The following is a 6000-nucleotide window of genomic DNA, read 5'->3' on the forward strand; positions in this document are numbered from 1 at the left end:
GTAGATTTCAGACTGGAAAATTACCTGCTAGACAATTTGTGCGTCATCAGAGGTGATGAGTGACAATCACATGTAGGAATAATCCAGTTCTTAGAAAAAAAAATCTTAAAACAAGGCTCAGTAATGTGATCTGGGAAAAAAAAAAAAAGAAAAGACCCTTTAAAAAGCATCCAAAACTTTTCAATCAGAATGTTTCTCATGATCTTTTGAAGGTGTGTTTCAACATTGCCCTTCCAGCACTGAAAATGCAAAGCCATCAACAATTGACCAATGCCTGAGAAAAAGGAAATCAAACTCATGGGTATTTTCACCTCCCAAGCTGAGCAGCATGTGAAAAAACAAACAAGCAGCCTTCAGGATCTCATAGCACTTTCTTTTGATTGCTTCCTTTTAAAGGAGGCTGCAAAGCTAAATGGAGCTCTGGGTCAATATTAGCAGTGTTAGTTGTTTCTCCAGCCAACCTGCTCTTCATCACAGCTTGCCTAGGGCTATCTATGTTCAACACGTAAGCAAGCAAAATAACTAATGTCACCCAAAAGTTCTTTGTAGATACCCAGAATTCTGTTGGTCCACCCTCTGATTCCTTGAGAATCCCTAAATGCTTTGGTAGTGTTGAAAAATAACAACTAACAAGGCTACTTCATACAGCCAGGGGAGCAGAAGCAAATGTGGGATCTAGCTTGACCTAATACTAGACTGTAAGCTGGGTGCAGACATCCGGGCACATGAGTACATTGAGTATTTAAAAGCACTTGATGTATCACACTGATGCATGCAGACATATCCAGGACCCAAATCTGACCTCCATTTGAGGCCAATAACCACTGCCTGTGGCTGAGATACTCATTCAGATTTATATCTCTGGCTCTGCTTGCTTGCAGTCATAGCAGCTCCATGCCTGTTACACTAGCACTAACTCCAGGACTAGCAAACAGTGTAAGACTGTGGGACTTGTTAGCATTTGCAAAAGTCAACACACATGCACTTACATACCAACCTCTACCACCGCTGAAAGTAAAAGCTGGGCTCCTAAGTCCAACAGCATGTTCACACCGATTACTGGGATCAACATCAAGGTGACTGTTAACATATGGTCCAGTGACCATCTGAGTTGCAAACCCCCTTACTTTGTCACCATCATCCAATGCAGTCAAGGGAGTTTTGATAAACCCCCACATGTGAAGTCAGCACCATCCCCAGTCTTCATCCTCCCTAGTGGGTATTTGGAAATTAGTCCGGAATGCAGGACATCAGCCCAAGAAGATCCCCTCCACCTCACTCCCGCTCCCCCTGCACCCCACTTCCTCTCCCGCTTCCCCATAAGTAGCAGCAAGTCAGTGAGGATAGGTAGAAGAATTTAGGTAAGATTGCTTCCTTGAGGGGAACTCTGAAAGGAATATGAAATACTTTTTAAAAAGCTACAAAAAAGCAGCACCATCTGAAGAGCCCTGGTGTGCACTGCAAGGTGCAAAGCGTGCAGAGGAAGGGCAGCTCACATACTACTTAGCTGGTGGATCCAGGTCCACTCAGCAACCCTTGCTCCATCTGCAATGTCACGCTTCCTCTTCAGCTCACCTTGGTGACTGTGCAGGGTCTACGTGCTTGTTACATGCTTGGCAAGTGCTGAGGTCAAACTGAATTCCCATTGCCTCTCTGATTTCAGCTCTAGGCTTACTTAAAAACCCAAAGATGTATCATGTAGCATGCATGCTTTAATTTTAAAATTAACTTCTGTGGGGACAAAAGGTGAAATAAAGTAGGGAAGTAGGACAGGGAAAGGCAAAGGAAATTGCTTTACTGGAACACATTTTATTAATTTTGGTACTGTCTCTCTTTCAGCTGGCCAAATAATTGTCAAGGCTGTTTCAAATCCTGCAGAGGAGTTTGTGGAGACTCGAGTGATATGCACTTGTCACGACTCAGCCAGTCAACTCAAGGTTTCCAAGCATCAGCCTCTGAGCCTTCAGGACACTTCATGACTCCACTAACAAAACCAGTAATTATAATTACAGAGAGTGACAGCTATGAAAAATAAACAGCAACAAAGATTAAAGACTCCAAAATTGCCCAACTAATGGGAGCTAAAGTTTATGTACTCAGTTTAAAAAAGACCTCTTAGAGCTCCCCTGTGGTCTTTTAGCAATTTGATTTAATTTTTAAATTAAAAGAAAGGGGAAAAAAAAACCACCCCACAAACCAACCCAAACACTGCAGTGCATTTGTCCAGTGCTCAGGCTTGGTTGATTACAGCTCTCTAGCTTCCAGGAAATCTTGGAAAGCTTTAAAAGCCAGATGACTCTTACTGAATCCACAAATTCTCTTTTGCAGATGTTTCTCCCTTTACTTACACCCCAATGGGGCTCACCACTTCCAGTCACAGTCATCTAAGAAGACGGGAGTCCCCTCTCTCTGTACAAACTGACCATAACCATATACATAGCCAAGGTGTAGGTCTACAGGGCTCCATACAGGCAGGGCAGGAGTAGCTGTTTCTGGTCCTGCCCGCAGCACCACTAAAGAAGTAAGAGGAGGATTTAAACACACACTTTCAACCCAAACAGTGGAGCCATTATTGCTTTTAGCACCTGTTACACAGAGGTCAACTAACAACACTTTTCTTCTGGACCTCTTCTTTGGGCACTTGGCCTTGCCTTCCTCTGTTCAATACACCCTCTGATCAGGCAAATCATCTGACAGTTCAAAAGGCTTATCTTTTTCATTTTTGCCCGCCTTTTGTAGCCTGAAACCCTCACCTCTGATGTGGTTCAGCCCCAGCCGGCAGATGAGCACCACGCACCGCTCGCTCACCCCTCCCCAGCGGGATGGGGAGGAGCATGGGAAAACCAAAGGCAAAGCCTGGCGGGTTGGGGTAAGGAGAGGGCAAGGGAGAGGGAAACAACAACAACAGGCTAATAACAGGTATTCACAATGGGTGATAACAGAAAGCAATTTACCGATCCAGTGACCAACCAACCCGAAGCTCAGACTGTCTGGGAGCCACAGGGAACCTGCCCCTCCCCGACTAGCCCCCTTTTGTGGTGAGCATGAATAGCCCCTGGCCAGCTTGGCTCATCTGTCCTGGCTCCTTGTGAAAATTAACTCTATCCTAGCCAGAACCAGGACAACCTCCCTTCTCTGCAGAGGTGTGTCCCCCCCACACCCCCTGTTCATTTCTGATCATGCTAAGAGGGATTTGCAAAGCCAGCCATGGAAACCTCTTCTGCCCTTCAGGGTTACAGCCCTAACTTGCATTTCTCCAGCCGAAGTCTGCACCAATTTTAGCATAGAAATATGCACTGAAACCTGCTGAAAGGAGATGAAAGTCAGAGATAAAAAGAGCCAGGAAAACATCCCATCTTGACAAGCATATGAATCTCTGCAGCTAAACATCACAAGTTGCAGTATGAAATTAAGCTCTCCAGATGCATTCTCAAGCTGGAGACTTACACTAGCCTCAACTCATGCAGGCTGGACTGCATGTGAGTGCTTGGTGCCTGGCAGAGCTTCAGTACCATGAGGTGTGCTGGCCCGCAGTTACTCAGGTGAGATCCATGAGCTGAATGCCATCTTTCAGTCAACATTACATAAAGATTTTGAATTACCAAATTTTCTTCTCGGGTGCTTCCTTCCAGACAGGTGTTTGCAAAGACTCATCCCACACTCTCTGAAGTCAGCAGAAAGGTTAGCAGGCACAGGGCCAGGCCGCAGCACTGCACTAGCACTAGCTTTAAATTTTCATGGAGCAAACTGTATACTCACTTTCATCCTCCTCCCAGCTGTATTTTACAAACACCCATCACTCAGAGCTGGATCAAAAAGTTTCATCTATCTGCACTCCCCCTAGATCCTCCTCCTTTAGCTTTTGAAACATCTATCAGCACACCATTGTCCACCAAATATCAAAAATTCCTGATCTATTTCGAGAACAATGCCAAAGGCTACTTGTACTATTAGTTTGAGAGAAGGGACATCCAGAGCAATGAATCTGAGGAAGGAAATTTAAGACATGAAAACCCTGAATGATTCCTGAATAGGAACAAATAGCATATGTATGACTTTCTAGAAAAATGGTGGTATTTAAATGATTCTTTATTTTATGCAGGAATATAGTTTTTATATTTTTCCTTACCCCTTCCTGCCAAGCAGGTTCTTCCCCACTCCCCCCTTTGTCTCTATTCCTTATACTGATGGTGATTTCAGGAACTTGCTTGTGAGGGTCTTAATTTTAGAGTAACTTTTTTTTCATATGAGATTTTTCTTTATATTCTTGTCACTTCCTTTCACTTAACACTGGATTTTTACATGATGAAAGAACAACAAAAACACAATTCAAAAAATGTTGATGCTGGTAGCTATGTCTCTTGTGGAACATACACTCCTGCTTTCTAGATAACTCGGCAATACTCAGAATACCTACTGCTTACATGCCAGCACATACACATGAGTACACACAACTACACTTTATATAATGGATCCAACCCTTGTGTGTAGCCAGTTTGTGGCCAGCACAAACTCAGCGGTGGCTCTATGGATTCTCACCGTCCCTTGATTCTTACAAATTTACCTTTCTGATCCATTCGGTCAATGTTTCATATAAACATATTTCAGCCTCTGATCTGTTTGTCTTCTGAATCTCAAAGCATTATCAAAGCTACAGAGTGTAGAAATCAAGAAGAAAACTCATGAGAAAAGTTACCAAAGATTATTTGGCAAGGATGTCCAAGCAAACAAGGCCATGCTTTAAAAATATATGGTTTCCTTTTACCAGAAAAACAAGACTTTGGTGTTTATATTGCCACCACAGCAACTTCAGTAGCACAATGACTGTAGAACTTTGCTGGGACATTGATTTAATAAATAAAATATCTCAATAAACCAACAGGTTTTCCTGAAACACCTGTTCTTGTCTGCTTCCTATCCAAGTTTTGGCATGATTGACTCTTGCTTAGCATTGAGATCTGATGAGATCATAGCCCAAAGCAGTATGTTGAGAATTAAAGGGAGGAGTCAACCAACATCATCAGAAGCCCTAAATTTTCATTTAAGTCAACACTGGTGGGCTGCATGCCCTTTGGAAGTAATTACTGTATAGTTGTTGGCAAGGCACTTAAGAAATCACCTTTTGTCCTTCAATTAATTTTATCAGGAAAATAACCAGATGAGGAATGAATTTCAGTTGTTCCAAGTCACTTATCTTCTTCTACATTAAAATGGAATAAAAAGTGAAACAGTCATTGTTGTAGTACTTTGAAGGCTGCTCCATGCAGCAAAAAAACCAATGCCAACATTTTGAGTTAATATTACAACAACCAAGTCCCTTGCTATACTAATGACCTGCAAGTAAGTATCACTTTACATCCTCCTTCATATATTATCTCCCTTACACCTAATCATTCCCATTGTGATCTCAATGTAATTTGTAGAATCCCTTATTATTTGTCAGTGGAAGGGAAGGGTCATAGTCTTTGGGGACTGCTCCATAAGCCACGAAAATACACATCAATTGGTAACATTTAGGTACTATTGCAATCATTCTTTATAAATTCCACTCTAATTGCTAGGCTGCCATTGACCATGCTGCATGCCAACAGTTCCCAGTAATAGGCTTCTTCACATAAGTGAAAGAGATCTGGCAGTAAGTGGTAGGTAGTGTCAGTGGTTTTCCTGAGTAATTTCCTGAGTTCCTACAGAAAATGAACCTGTAAGACAGCTGCCTTAAAGTTCAAGAGGCATAATCAGACACAGATGTGAAACAAGGGCAGCTCTTTGGGCTCAGTGAGAGGAATACATCATTTTGAACACACTCCTCCATTGGCGGCTAATTAGTTCCAATAAAATTGGGTGTGCGCTGTTTGTCAGGGCTCTGAAAAGTCATTCACTCCCAGAACACAGATAACAAAACACTCTGCCTGACCCACCTGTGCTGTCATCAAGGTGAAACTGTTGCTTCTCATAATCTCATGTTGAGATTAGTTTTTTAAAGGTGTCTTATCAAAACAA

This window comes from Balearica regulorum, chromosome 7 (assembly GCF_011004875.1).
Source record: "Balearica regulorum gibbericeps isolate bBalReg1 chromosome 7, bBalReg1.pri, whole genome shotgun sequence".
Taxonomy (NCBI): Eukaryota; Metazoa; Chordata; class Aves; order Gruiformes; family Gruidae; genus Balearica; species Balearica regulorum.